The sequence below is a fragment of the Pseudophryne corroboree genome, chromosome 4, assembly GCF_028390025.1.
Source record: "Pseudophryne corroboree isolate aPseCor3 chromosome 4, aPseCor3.hap2, whole genome shotgun sequence".
In the NCBI taxonomy this organism is placed as follows: domain Eukaryota; kingdom Metazoa; phylum Chordata; class Amphibia; order Anura; family Myobatrachidae; genus Pseudophryne; species Pseudophryne corroboree.
The window spans coordinates 27177160-27192690 of NC_086447.1; the positions used below are offsets into that span (position 1 = coordinate 27177160).

Consider the following 15531-nt stretch of genomic DNA (forward strand, 5'->3'; position numbering starts at 1 on the left):
TTTCTTCTCTTCATTCTCTTCGCACTTCAGATGTTAACTCCACTCTTGCTTCTTTCTCCTTCTGAGTCTCTCGGTAATCTCTTGTTAGCTCTCCCGAGGATCCCACTGGTCGACCCTCTGGAATATTCTAGACTGTTTACTAATTTTGTTCCTAACTCTAGAATGTTTCTGGATTTGTTTAAAATAAAGAGTATAACAAATACAAAAAATATAAAAAACAAAAAACTTAAAGTAAATATAAAATGACGGGCAGCATAGGGACAAACTCTTGCACTTAATCTGCTACTCTATGTTTACTGATGTTCTTGTGCTTCGAGTGTGTCAAATTTTTTTTTCATCTGTCATTGTTTTTCTCATGCCAATAAACTTTTGTGATTTAAAAAATGATCTTTGACATACATTATGGCATTCTGAAATAAACTTTTTATTTGATTGCATTTTTATTTGGCATTTCCAACCAAAAATCCATTATTTTAAAATTCTAAAGATAACAGCTTATTTCTGCCCAGTTTCGAACTGTGGACATTTTGTATTTTCGGCGAATGTGATAACCACTACAATACAGAAACTGACATCTGAGGGTCTCATTACTATTGAGTTGGGAAGTACAATTGGCAAACGGTTTTCTAAGAATTTTTTTTAAACTTATTTTTCTATTTTCTAATAATTTTGACGCTATTTTTCCACATTGCATTTCAAGAGGACACATTCACTAATTAATAGTTCTGATCATTGTATTTAATAAAAATTAAACAATTTTAAATGTATTTCTGAACAATTTTGAAGGGGAACTTTATTCATTTTGGCTAAATGTGAATAATACTACACTACAGTTACCTCATGAATGCAACACCATCCAATATGCATGGTATAAAGGAAATTGACTTTTGATATTTTGCAATATGATTTTTTCTTGCTTTTTCATTGAGCAATGCAACAGTAGATAGTTATCAAAACATAAATCATTGAATTCAAAGTGTTTAGGTTACAAAATATGTTTCTGCCAATTTCGAACTGGGGACCTTTCACGTGTGAGGCAAACATGAAATCACTACACTACAGATACTACATGAAAAAGTTGCGACCACCATCCAATAAAAAATGATCTTTGACATTCAGTATGGCATGCTAAAATAAACTTTTTATCTGATTGCATTTTTACTGAGCATTTCAACAAAAAAATCCATTGTTTTAAAATTCTAAAAATAAAAGATTGTTTCTGCCCAGGTTCAAACTGGGGACCTTTTGCATGTTAGGCGAATGTGAAAATGACTACACTGCAGAAACTGACACATGGGTATCTCATCACTATCTAGTCTGGAAGTACAATTGACACATTGTTTTCTTAGAAATATAAATCTTTCTAAACTTATTTTCCTATTTTCTAATAATTTGGACGCTATTTTCCACTTTGCATTTCAAGGTGACATATTCACTTATTATCAATTCTGATCATTGTATTTACTAAAAAAATCTTTTTTTAATGTATTTCTGACCAATTTTGAAGGGGGACCTTATGCATATTGGGTAAATGTGAATAACCCTACACTACAGGTACGTCATGAATGCAACACCATCCAATATGCATGGTAGAAGGGAAATTTACTTTTGATATTCTGCAATATGATTTTTGCTTACAGTTTCATTGAGCAATGCAACAGTAGATAGTTATCAAAATATAAATTATTGAATTCAAAATGTTTAGGTAACAAAATATGTTTCTGAGCTAATTCGAACAGGGGACCTTTCACGTGTGAGGCAAACATGAAATCACTACACTGCAGAAACTACATGAAAAATCTGCGACCACCATCCAATAAAAATGATCTTTGACATACAGTATGGCATGCTGAAATAAACTTTTCATCTGATTGCATTTTTACTGATCATTTCAACAAAAAATCCATTGTTTTAAAAATTCTAAAAATGAAAGATTGTTTCTGCACAGTTTCGGACTGGGGACCTTTCGCATGTTAGGCAAACATGATAACCACTACACTACAGAAACTGACTCTTGGGGTTCTCATCACTATCTAGTTTGGAAGTACAATTGACAAATGGTTTTCTTAGAAATATAATTTTTTCTAAACTTATTTTCCTATTTTCTAATAATTTTGACGCTATTTTCCACTTTGCATTTCAAGAGGACACATTCAATTATTATCAATTCTGATCATTGTATTTGCTAAAAAAAATAGTTTTTTTAATGTATTTCTGAACAATTTTGAAGGGGGAACCTTATGAATATTGGGTAAATGTGAATAACCCTACACTACAGGTACCTCATGAACCTTCCAATATGCATGGTAGAAGGGAAATTGACTTTTGATATTCTGCAATATGATTTTTTGCTTGCTTTTTCATTGAGCAATGCAACAGTAGATAGTTATCAAAATATAAATTATTGAATTCAAAATGTTTAGGTAACAAAATATGTTTCTGACAAAATTCAAACAGGGGACCTTTCACGTGTGAGGCAAACATGAAACCACTACACTACAGAAACTGCATGAAATATCTGTGACCACCATCCAATAAAAATTATCTTTGTCATACAGTATGGCATGCTGAAATAAACTTTTTATCTGATTGCATTTTTACTGAGCATTTCAACAAAAATGCCATTGTCTTAAAATTCTAAAACTAAAAGATTGTTTCTGCCCAGTTTCAAACTGGGGACCTTTCATATGTCACGCGAACGTGATAACCACTACACTACAGAAACTGACTCTTGGGGTTCTTATCACTGTCAATTCTGGAAGTACAATTGACACATGGTTTTCTTAGAAATAAAAAAAAATTCTAAACTTATTTTCCTATTTTCTAATAATTTTGATGCTATATTCCACTTTGCATTTCAAGAGGACACATTCACCTATTATCAATTCTGATCATTGTATTTACTAAACAAAATATTTTTTAATGTATTTCTGAACAATTTTGAAGGGGGACCTTATGCATATTGGGTAAATGTGAATAACCCTACACTACAGGTACCTCATGAATGCAACACCATCCAATATGCATGGTAGATGGAAAATTGACTTTTGATATTCTGCAATATGGTTTTTTGCTTGCTTTTTCATTGAGCAATGCAACAGTAGATAGTTATCAAAATATAAATTATTGAATTCAAAATGTTTAGGTAACTAAATATGCATCTGCCTTCTTTCGAACTGGGGACCTCTCGCGTGCGAGGCGAACGTCATAACCACTAAACTACAGAAACTACATGAAAACAACATGACCCACCGACCAATAAAAATGATCTTTGACATACATTATGGCATTCTGAAATAAACTTTTTATTTGATTGCATTTTTATTTGGCATTTCCAACCAAAAATCCATTATTTTAAAATTCTAAAGATAACAGCTTATTTCTGCCCAGTTTCGAACTGTGGACATTTTGTATTTTCGGCGAATGTGATAACCACTACAATACAGAAACTGACATCTGAGGGTCTCATTACTATTGAGTTGGGAAGTACAATTGGCAAACGGTTTTCTAAGAATTTTTTTTTAAACTTATTTTTCTATTTTCTAATAATTTTGATGCTATTTTTCCACATTGCATTTCAAGGGGACACATTCACTAATTAATAGTTCTGATCACTGTATTTAATAAAAATTAAACAATTTTAAATGTATTTCTGAACAATTTTGAAGGGGAACTTTATTCATTTTGGCTAAATGTGAATAATACTACACTACAGTTACCTCATGAATGCAACACCATCCAATATGCATGGTATAAAGTAAATTGACTTTTGATATTCTGCAATATGATTTTTTGCTTGCTTTTTCATTGAGCAATGCAACAGTAGATAGTTATCAAAACATAAATTATTGAATTCAAAGTGTTTAGGTTACAAAATATGTTTATGCCAATTTCGAACTGGGGACCTTTCACGTGTGAGGCAAACATGAAATCACTACACTACAGATACTACATGAAAAAGTTGCGACCACCATCCAATAAAAAATGATCTTTGACATTATGTATGGCATGCTAAAATAAACTTTTTATCTGATTGCATTTTTACCTAGCATTTCAACAAAAAATCCATTGTTTTAAAATTCTAAAAATAAAAGATTGTTTCTGCCCAGGTTCAAACTGGGGACCTTTTGCATGTTAGGCGAATGTGAAAATGACTACACTGCAGAAACTGACACATGGGTATCTCATCACTATCTAGTCTGGAAGTACAATTGACACATTGTTTTCTTAGAAATATAAATCTTTCTAAACTTATTTTCCTATTTTCTAATAATTTGGACGCTATTTTCCACTTTGCATTTCAAGGTGACATATTCACTTATTATCAATTCTGATCATTGTATTTACTAAACAAAATATTTTTTTTATGTATTTCTGAACAATTTTGAAAGGGGAACCTTATGCATATTGGGTAAATGTGAATAACCCTACACTACAGGTACCTCATGAATGCAACACCATCCAATATGCATGGTATAAAGGAAATTGACTTTTGATATTCTGCAATATGATTTTTTGCTTACAGTTTCATTGAGCAATGCAACAGTAGATAGTTATCAAAATATAAATTATTGAATTCAAAATGTTTAGGTAACAAAATATGTTTCTGAGCAAATTCGAACAGGGGACCTTTCACGTGTGAGGCAAACATGAAATCACTACACTGCAGAAACTACATGAAAAATCTGCGACCACCATCCAATAAAAATTATCTTTGACTTACAGTATGGCATGCTGAAATAAACTTTTCATCTGATTGCATTTTTACTGATCATTTCAACAAAAAATCCATTGTTTTAAAAATTCTAAAAAAGAAAGATTGTTTCTGCACAGTTTCGGACTGGGGACCTTTCGCATGTTAGGCAAACATGATAACCACTACACTACAGAAACTGACTCTTGGGGTTCTCATCACTATCTAGTCTGGAAGTACAATTGACAAATGGTTTTCTTAGAAATATAATTTTTTCTAAACTTATTTTCCTATTTTCTAATAATTTTGACGCTATTTTCCACTTTGCATTTCAAGAGGACACATTCAATTATTATCAATTCTGATCATTGTATTTGCTAAAAAAAATAGTTTTTTTAATGTATTTCTGAACAATTTTGAAGGGGGAACCTTATGAATATTGGGTAAATGTGAATAACCCTACACTACAGGTACCTCATGAACCTTCCAATATGCATGGTAGAAGGGAAATTGACTTTTGATATTCTGCAATATGATTTTTTGCTTGCTTTTTCATTGAGCAATGCAACAGTAGATAGTTATCAAAATATAAATTATTGAATTCAAAATGTTTAGGTAACAAAATATGTTTCTGACAAAATTCAAACAGGGGACCTTTCACGTGTGAGGCAAACATGAAACCACTACACTACAGAAACTGCATGAAATATCTGTGACCACCATCCAATAAAAATTATCTTTGTCATACAGTATGGCATGCTGAAATAAACTTTTTATCTGATTGCATTTTTACTGAGCATTTCAACAAAAATGCCATTGTCTTAAAATTCTAAAACTAAAAGATTGTTTCTGCCCAGTTTCAAACTGGGGACCTTTCATATGTCACGCGAACGTGATAACCACTACACTACAGAAACTGACTCTTGGGGTTCTTATCACTGTCAAGTCTGGAAGTACAATTGACACATGGTTTTCTTAGAAATAAAAAAAAATTCTAAACTTATTTTCCTATTTTCTAATAATTTTGATGCTATATTCCACTTTGCATTTCAAGAGGACACATTCACCTATTATCAATTCTGATCATTGTATTTACTAAACAAAATATTTTTTAATGTATTTCTGAACAATTTTGAAGGGGGACCTTATGCATATTGGGTAAATGTGAATAACCCTACACTACAGGTACCTCATGAATGCAACACCATCCAATATGCATGGTAGATGGAAAACTGACTTTTGATATTCTGCAATATGGTTTTTTGCTTGCTTTTTCATTGAGCAATGCAACAGTAGATAGTTATCATAATATAAATTATTGAATTCAAAATGTTTAGGTAACTAAATATGCATCTGCCTTCTTTCGAACTGGGGACCTCTCGCGTGCGAGGCGAACGTCATAACCACTACACTACAGAAACTACATGAAAACAACATGACCCACCGACCAATAAAAATGATCTTTGACATACATTATGGCATTCTGAAATAAACTTTTTATTTGATTGCATTTTTATTTGGCATTTCCAACCAAAAATCCATTATTTTAAAATTCTAAAGATAACAGCTTATTTCTGCCCAGTTTCGAACTGTGGACATTTTGTATTTTCGGCGAATGTGATAACCACTACAATACAGAAACTGACATCTGAGGGTCTCATTACTATTGAGTTGGGAAGTACAATTGGCAAACGGTTTTCTAAGAATTTTTTTTTAAACTTATTTTTCTATTTTCTAATAATTTTGACGCTATTTTTCCACATTGCATTTCAAGAGGACACATTCACTAATTAATAGTTCTGATCACTGTATTTAATAAAAATTAAACAATTTTAAATGTATTTCTGAACAATTTTGAAGGGGAACTTTATTCATTTTGGCTAAATGTGAATAATACTACACTACAGTTACCTCATGAATGCAACACCATCCAATATGCATGGTATAAAGGAAATTGACTTTTGATATTCTGCAATATGATTTTTTGCTTGCTTTTTCATTGAGCAATGCAACAGTAGATAGTTATCAAAACATAAATTATTGAATTCAAAGTGTTTCGGTTACAAAATATGTTTCTGCCAATTTCGAACTGGGGACCTTTCACGTGTGAGGCAAACATGAAATCACTACACTACAGATACTACATGAAAAAGTTGCGACCACCATCCAATAAAAAATGATCTTTGACATTCAGTATGGCATGCTAAAATAAACTTTTTATCTGATTGCATTTTTACCTAGCATTTCAACAAAAAATCCATTGTTTTAAAATTCTAAAAATAAAAGATTGTTTCTGCCCAGGTTCAAACTGGGGACCTTTTGCTTGTTAGGCGAATGTGAAAATGACTACACTGCAGAAACTGACACATGGGTATCTCATCACTATCTAGTCTGGAAGTACAATTGACACATTGTTTTCTTAGAAATATAAATCTTTCTAAACTTATTTTCCTATTTTCTAATAATTTGGACGCTATTTTCCACTTTGCATTTCAAGGTGACATATTCACTTATTATCAATTCTGATCATTGTATTTACTAAACAAAATATTTTTTTTATGTATTTCTGAACAATTTTGAAAGGGGAACCTTATGCATATTGGGTAAATGTGAATAACCCTACACTACAGGTACCTCATGAATGCAACACCATCCAATATGCATGGTAGAAGGGAAATTTACTTTTGATATTCTGCAATATGATTTTTTGCTCACAGTTTCATTGAGCAATGCAACAGTAGATAGTTATCAAATTATAAATTATTGAATTCAAAATGTTTAGGTAACAAAATATGTTTCTGAGCAAATTCGAACAGGGGACCTTTCACGTGTGAGGCAAACATGAAATCACTACACTGCAGAAACTACATGAAAAATCTGCGACCACCATCCAATAAAAATTATCTTTGACTTACAGTATGGCATGCTGAAATAAACTTTTCATCTGATTGCATTTTTACTGATCATTTCAACAAAAAATCCATTGTTTTAAAAATTCTAAAAAAGAAAGATTGTTTCTGCACAGTTTCGGACTGGGGACCTTTCGCATGTTAGGCAAACATGATAACCACTACACTACAGAAACTGACTCTTGGGGTTCTCATCACTATCTAGTCTGGAAGTACAATTGACAAATGGTTTTCTTAGAAATATAATTTTTTCTAAACTTATTTTCCTATTTTCTAATAATTTTGACGCTATTTTCCACTTTGCATTTCAAGAGGACACATTCACTTATTATCAATGCTGATCATTGTATTTGCTAAAAAAAATAGTTTTTTTTAATGTATTTCTGAACAATTTTGAAGGGGGAACCTTATGAATATTGGGTAAATGTGAATAACCCTACACTACAGGTACCTCATGAATGCAACACCTTCCAATATGCATGGTAGAAGGGAAATTGACTTTTGATATTCTGAAATATGATTTTTTGCTTGCTTTTTCATTGAGCAATGCAACAGTAGATAGTTATCAAAATATAAATTATTGAATTCAAAATGTTTAGGTAACAAAATATGTTTCTGACAAAATTCAAACAGGGGACCTTTCACGTGTGAGGCAAACATGAAACCACTACACTACAGAAACTGCATGAAATATCTGTGACCACCATCCAATAAAAATTATCTTTGACATACAGTATGGCATGCTGAAATAAACTTTTTATCTGATTGCATTTTTACTGAGCATTTCAACAAAAATGCCATTGTCTTAAAATTCTAAAACTAAAAGATTGTTTCTGCCCAGTTTCAAACTGGGGACCTTTCACGTGTCACGCGAACGTGATAACCACTACACTACAGAAACTGACTCTTGGGGTTCTTATCACTGTCAAGTCTGGAAGTACAATTGACATATGGTTTTCTTAGAAATAAAAAAAATTTCTAAACTTATTTTCCTATTTTCTAATAATTTTGATGCTATATTCCACTTTGCATTTCAAGAGGACACATTCACCTATTATCAATTCTGATCATTGTATTTACTAAACAAAATATTTTTTATGTATTTCTGAACAATTTTGAAGGGGGACCTTATGCATATTGGGTAAATGTGAATAACCCTACACTACAGGTACCTCATGAATGCAACACCATCCAATATGCATGGTAGATGGAAAATTGACTTTTGATATTCTGCAATATGGTTTTTTGCTTGCTTTTTCATTGAGCAATGCAACAGTAGATAGTTATCAAAATATAAATTATTGAATTCAAAATGTTAAGGTAACTAAATATGCATCTGCCCTCTTTCGAACTGGGGACCTCTCGCGTGCGATGCGAACGTCATAACCACTACACTACAGAAACTACATGAAAACAGCATCACCCACCGACCAATAAAAATGATCTTTGACATACAGTATGGCATTCTGAAATAAACTTTTTATTTGATTGCATTTTTATTTGGCATTTCCAACCAAAAATCCATTATTTTAAAATTCTAAAGATAACAGCTTATTTCTGCCCAGTTTCGAACTGTGGACATTTTGTATTTTCGGCGAATGTGATAACCACTACAATACAGAAACTGACATCTGAGGGTCTCATTACTATTGAGTTGGGAAGTACAATTGGCAAACGGTTTTCTAAGAATTTTTTTTTAAACTTATTTTTCTATTTTCTAATAATTTTGATGCTATTTTTCCACATTGCATTTCAAGAGGACACATTCACTAATTAATAGTTCTGATCATTGTATTTAATAAAAATTAAACAATTTTATATGTATTTCTGAACAATTTTGAAGGAGAACTTTATTCATTTTGGCTAAATGTGAATAATACTACACTACAGTTACCTCATGAATGCAACACCATCCAATATGCATGGTATAAAGGAAATTGACTTTTGATATTCTGCAATATGATTTTTTGCTTGCTTTTTCATTGAGTAATGCAACAGTAGATAGTTATCAAAACATAAATTATTGAATTCAAAGAGTTTAGGTTACAAAATATGTTTCTGCCAATTTCGAACTGGGGACCTTTCACGTGTGAGGCAAACATGAAATCACTACACTACAGATACTACATGAAAAAGTTGCGACCACCATCCAATAAAAAATGATCTTTGACATTCAGTATGGCATGCTAAAATAAACTTTTTATCTGATTGCATTTTAACTGAGCATTTCAACAAAAAATCCTTTGTTTTAAAATTCTAAAAATAAAAGATTGTTTCTGCCCAGGTTCAAAATGGGGACCTTTCGCTTGTTAGGCGAATGTGAAAATGACTACACTGCAAAAACTGACACATGGGTATCTCATCACTATCTAGTCTGGAAGTACAATTAACACATTGTTTTCTTAGATATATAAATCTTTCTAATTTATTTTCCTATTTTCTAATAATTTTGACGCTATTTTCCACTTTGCATTTCAAGGTAACATATTCACTTATTATCAATTCTGATCATTGTATTTACTAAACAAAATATTTTTTTAATGTATTTCTGAACAATTTTGAAAGTGGAACCTTATGCATATTGGGTAAATGTGAATAACCCTACACTACAGGTACCTCATGAATGCAACACCATCCAATATGCATGGTAGAAGAGAAATTGACTTTTGATATTCTGCAATATGATTTTTTTGCTTGCTTTTTCATTGAGCAATGCAACAGTAGATAGTTATCAAAATATAAATTATTGAATTCAAAATGTTTAGGTAACAAAATATGTTTCTGACAAAATTCAAACAGGGGACCTTTCACGTGTGAGGCAAACATGAAACCACAACACTACAGAAACTACATGAAAAATCTGTGACTACCATCCAATAAAAATTATCTTTGACACACTGTATGGCATGCTGAAATAAACTTTTTATCTGATTGCATTTTTACTGAGCATTTCAACAAAAATTCCAGTGTTTTAAAATTCTAAAGCTAAAAGATTGTTTCTGCCCAGTTTCAAACGTGATAACCACTGCACTACAGAAACTGACTCTTGGGGTTCTCATCACTGTCAAGTCTGGAAGTACAATTGACACATGGTTTTCTTAGAGATATAATTTTTTTCTAAACTTATTTTCCTATTTTCTAATAATTTTGACGCTATTTTCCACTTTGCATTTCAAGAGGACACATTCAATTATTATCAATTCTGATCATTGTATTTACTAAACAAAATATTTTTTTATGTATTTCTGAACAATTTTGAAGGGGGACCTTATGCATATTGGGTAAATGTAAATAACCCCACACTACAGGTACCTCATAAATGCAACACCATCCAATATGCAAGGTAGAAGGGAAATTGACTTTTGATATCCTGCAATATGATTTTTTGCTTGCTTTTTCATTGAGCAATGCAACAGTAGATAGTTATCAAAATATAAATTATTGAATTCAAAATGTTTAGGTAACAAAATATGTTTCTGAGCAAATTCGAACAGGGGACCTTTCACGTGTGAGGCAAACATGAAAACACTACACTAGAGAAACCACATGAAAAATCTGCGACCACCATCCAATAAAAATTATCTTTGACATACAGTATGGCATGCTGAAATAAACTTTTCATCTGATTGCATTTTTACTGATCATTTCAACAAAAAATCCATTGTTTTAAAAATTCTAAAAATGAAAGATTGTTTCTGCACAGTTTCGAACTGGGGACTTTTCGCATGTTAGGCAAACATGATAACCACTATACTACAGAAACTGACTCTTGGGGTTCTCATCACTATCTAGTCTGGAAGTATAATTGACAAATGGTTTTCTTAGAAATATAATTTTTTCTAAACTTATTTTCCTATTTTCTAATAATTTTGACGCTATTTTCCACTTTGCATTTCAAGAGGACACATTCACTTATTATCAATTCTGATCATTGTATTTACTAAAAAATAGTTTTTTAATGTATTTCTGAACAATTTTGAAGGGGGACCTTATGCATATTGGGTAAATGTAAATAACCCCACACTACAGGTACCTCATGAATGCAACACCTTCCAATATGCAAGGTAGAAGGAAAATTGACTTTTGATATTCTGCAATATGATTTTTTTGCTTGCTTTTTCATTGAGCAATGCAACAGTAGATAGTTATCAAAATATAAATTATTGAATTCAAAATGTTTAGGTAACAAAATATGTTTCTGAGCAAATTCGAACAGGGCACCTTTCACGTATGAGGCAAACATGAAAACACTACACTACAGAAACTACATGAAAAATCTGCGACCACCATCAAATAAAAATTATCTTTGACATACAGTATGGCATGCTGAAATAAACTTTTCATCTGATTGCATTTTTACTGATCATTTCAACAAAAAATCCATTGTTTTAAAAATTCTAAAAATGAAAGATCGTTTCTGCACAGTTTCGAACTGGGGACTTTTCGCATGTTAGGCAAACATGATAACCACTACACTACAAAAACTGACTCTTGGGGTTCTCATCACTATCTAGTCTGGAAGTACAATTGACAAATGGTTTTCTTAGAAATATTATTTTTTCTAAACTTATTTTCCTATTTTCTAATAATTTTGATGCTATTTTTCACTTTGCATTTCAAGAGGACACATTCACTTATTATCAATTCTGATCATTGAATTTACTAAAAAAATAGTTTTTTAATGTATTTCTGAACAATTTTGAAGGGGGAACTTTATGAATATTGGGTAAATGTGAATAACCCTACACTACAGGTACCTCATGAATGCAACACCTTCCAATATGCATGGTAGAAGGGAAATTGACTTTTGATATTCTGCAATATGATTTTTTGCTTGCTTTTTCATTGCGCAATGCAACTGTAGATAGTTATCAAAACATAAATTATTGAATTCAAAGTGTTTAGGTTACAAAATATGTTTCTTCCAATTTCGAACTGGGGACCTTTCACGTGTGAGGCAAACATGAAATCACTACACTACAGAAACTACATGAAAAATCTGTGACTACCATCCAATAAAAATTATCTTTGACATACTGTATGGCATGCTGAAATAAACTTTTTATCTGATTGCATTTTTACTGAGCATTTCAACAAAAATTCCAGTGTTTTAAAATTCTAAAGCTAAAAGATTGTTTCTGCCCAGTTTCAAACGTGATAACCACTACACTACAGAAACTGACTCTTGGGGTTCTTATCACTGTCAAGTCTGGAAGTACAATTGACACATGGTTTTCTTAGAAATAAAAAACATTTCTAAACTTATTTTCCTATTTTCTAATAATTTTGACGCTATATTCCACTTTGCATTTCAAGAGGACACATTCACTTATTATCAATTCTGATCATTGTATTTACTAAACAAAATATTTTTTTAATGTATTTCTGAACAATTTTGAAGGGGGACCTTATGCATATTGGGTAAATGTGAATAACCCTACACTACAGGTACCTCATGAATGCAACACCATCCAATATGCATGGTAGATGGAAAATTGACTTTTGATATTCTGCAATATGGTTTTTTGCTTGCTTTTTCATTGAGCAATGCAACAGTAGATAGTTATCAAAATATAAATTATTGAATTCAAAATGTTTAGGTAACAAAATATGCATCTGCCCTCTTTCGAACTGGGGACCTCTTGCGTGCGAGGCGAACGTCATAACCACTACACTACAGAAACTACATGAAAACAGCATCACCCACCGACCAATAAAAATGATCTTTGACATACATTATGGCATTCTGAAATAAACTTTTTATTTGATTGCATTTTTATTTGGCATTTCCAACCAAAAATCCATTATTTTAAAATTCTAAAGATAACAGCTTATTTCTGCCCAGTTTCGAACTGTGGACATTTTGTATTTTCGGCGAATGTGATAACCACTACAATACAGAAACTGACATCTGAGGGTCTCATTACTATTGAGTTGGGAAGTACAATTGTCAAACGGTTTACTAAGAATTTGTTTTTTAAACTTATTTTTCTATTTTCTAATAATTTTGATGCTATTTTTCCACATTGCATTTCAAGAGGACACATTCACTAATTAATAGTTCTGATCTTTGTATTTAATAAAAATTAAACTATTTTAAATGTATTTCTGAACAATTTTGAAGGGGAACTTTATTCATTTTGGCTAAATGTGAATAATACTACACTACAGTTACCTCATGAATGCAACACCATCCAATATGCATGGTATAAAGCAAATTGACTTTTGATATTCTGCAATATGATTTTTTGCTTGCTTTTTCATTGAGCAATGCAACAGTAGATAGTTATCAAAACATAAGTTATTGAATTCAAAGTGTTTAGGTTACAAAATATGTTTCTGTCAATTTCGAACTGGGGACCTTTCACGTGTGAGGCAAACATGAAACCACTACACTACAGAAACTACATGAAATATCTGTGACCACCATCCAATAAAAATTATCTTTGACATACTGTATGGCATGCGGAAAAAAACTTTTTTTCTGATTGCATTTTTACTGAGCATTTCAACAAAAATGCCATTGTTTTAAAATTCGAAAACTAAAAGATTGTTTCTGCCCAGTTTCAAACTGGGGACCTTTCACGTGTCATGCGAACGTGATAACCACTACACTACAGAAACTGACTATTGGGTTTCTTATCACTGTCAAGTCTGGAAGTACAATTGACACATGGTTTTCTTAGAAATAAAAAAAAATTCTAAACTTATTTTCCTATTTTCTAATAATTTTGACGCTATATTCCACTTTGCATTTCAAGAGGACACATTCACTTATTATCAATTCTGATCATTGTATTTACTAAACAAAATATTTTTTTAATGTATTTCTGAACAATTTTGAAGGGGGACCTTATGCATATTAGGTAAATGTGAATAACCCTACACTACAGGTACCTCATGAATGCAACACCATCCAATATGCATGGTAGATGGAAAATTGACTTTTGATATTCTGCAATATGGTTTTTTGCTTGCTTTTTCATTGAGTAATGCAACAGTAGATAGTTATCAAAATATAAATTATTGAATTCAAAATGTTTAGGTAACAAAATATGCATCTGCCCTCTTTCGAACTGGGGACCTCTCGCGTGCGAGGCGAACGTCATAACCACTACACTACAGAAACTACATGAAAACAGTATCACCCACCGACCAATAAAAAATGATCTTTGACATACATTATGGCATTCTGAAATAAACTTTTTATTTGATTGCATTTTTATTTGGCATTTCCAACCAAAAATCCATTATTTTTAAATTCTAAAGATAACAGCTTATTTCTGCCTAGTTTCGAACTGTGGACATTTTGTATTTTCGGCGAATGTGATAACCACTACAATACAGAAACTGACATCTGAGGGTCTCATTACTATTGAGTTGGGAAGTACAATTGGCAAACGGTTTTCTAAGAATTTTTTTTTAAAACGTATTTTTCTATTTTCTAATAAATTTGACGCTATTTTTCCACTTTGCATTTCAAGAGGACACATTCACTAATTAATAGTTCTGATCATTGTATTTAATAAAAATTAAACAATTTTAAATGTATTTCTGAACAATTTTGAAGGGGAACTTTATTCATTTTGGCTAAATGTGAATAATACTACACTACAGTTACCTCATGAATGCAACACCATCCAATATGCATGGTATAAAGCAAATTGACTTTTGATATTCTGCAATATGATTTTTTGCTTGCTTTTTCATTGAGCAATGCAACAGTAGATAGTTATCAAAACATAAATTATTGAATTCAAAGTGTTTAGGTTACAAAATATGTTTCTGCCAATTTCGAACTGGGGACCTTTCACGTGTGAGGCAAACATGAAATCACTACACTACAGATACTACATGAAAAAGTTGCGACCACCATCCAATAAAAAATGATCTTTTAAATTCAGTATGGCATGCTAAAATAAACTTTTT

The 15531-nt window shown here is 31.6% G+C and overlaps 2 non-coding genes across 2 annotated transcripts; both read right to left on the minus strand.

The window, feature by feature from the left end:
* Window positions 1–8430: 8430 nt before the first annotated feature.
* On the minus strand, window positions 8431–8503 carry TRNAV-GAC (transfer RNA valine (anticodon GAC)). The gene has a single exon. It is a non-coding gene; the product is annotated as a tRNA-Val (tRNA).
* A 5650-nt stretch (window positions 8504–14153) lies between these two features.
* TRNAV-GAC (transfer RNA valine (anticodon GAC)) lies at window positions 14154–14226 on the minus strand. Its single transcript has one exon. It is a non-coding gene; the product is annotated as a tRNA-Val (tRNA).
* Between the last annotated feature and the right edge of the window lie 1305 nt (window positions 14227–15531).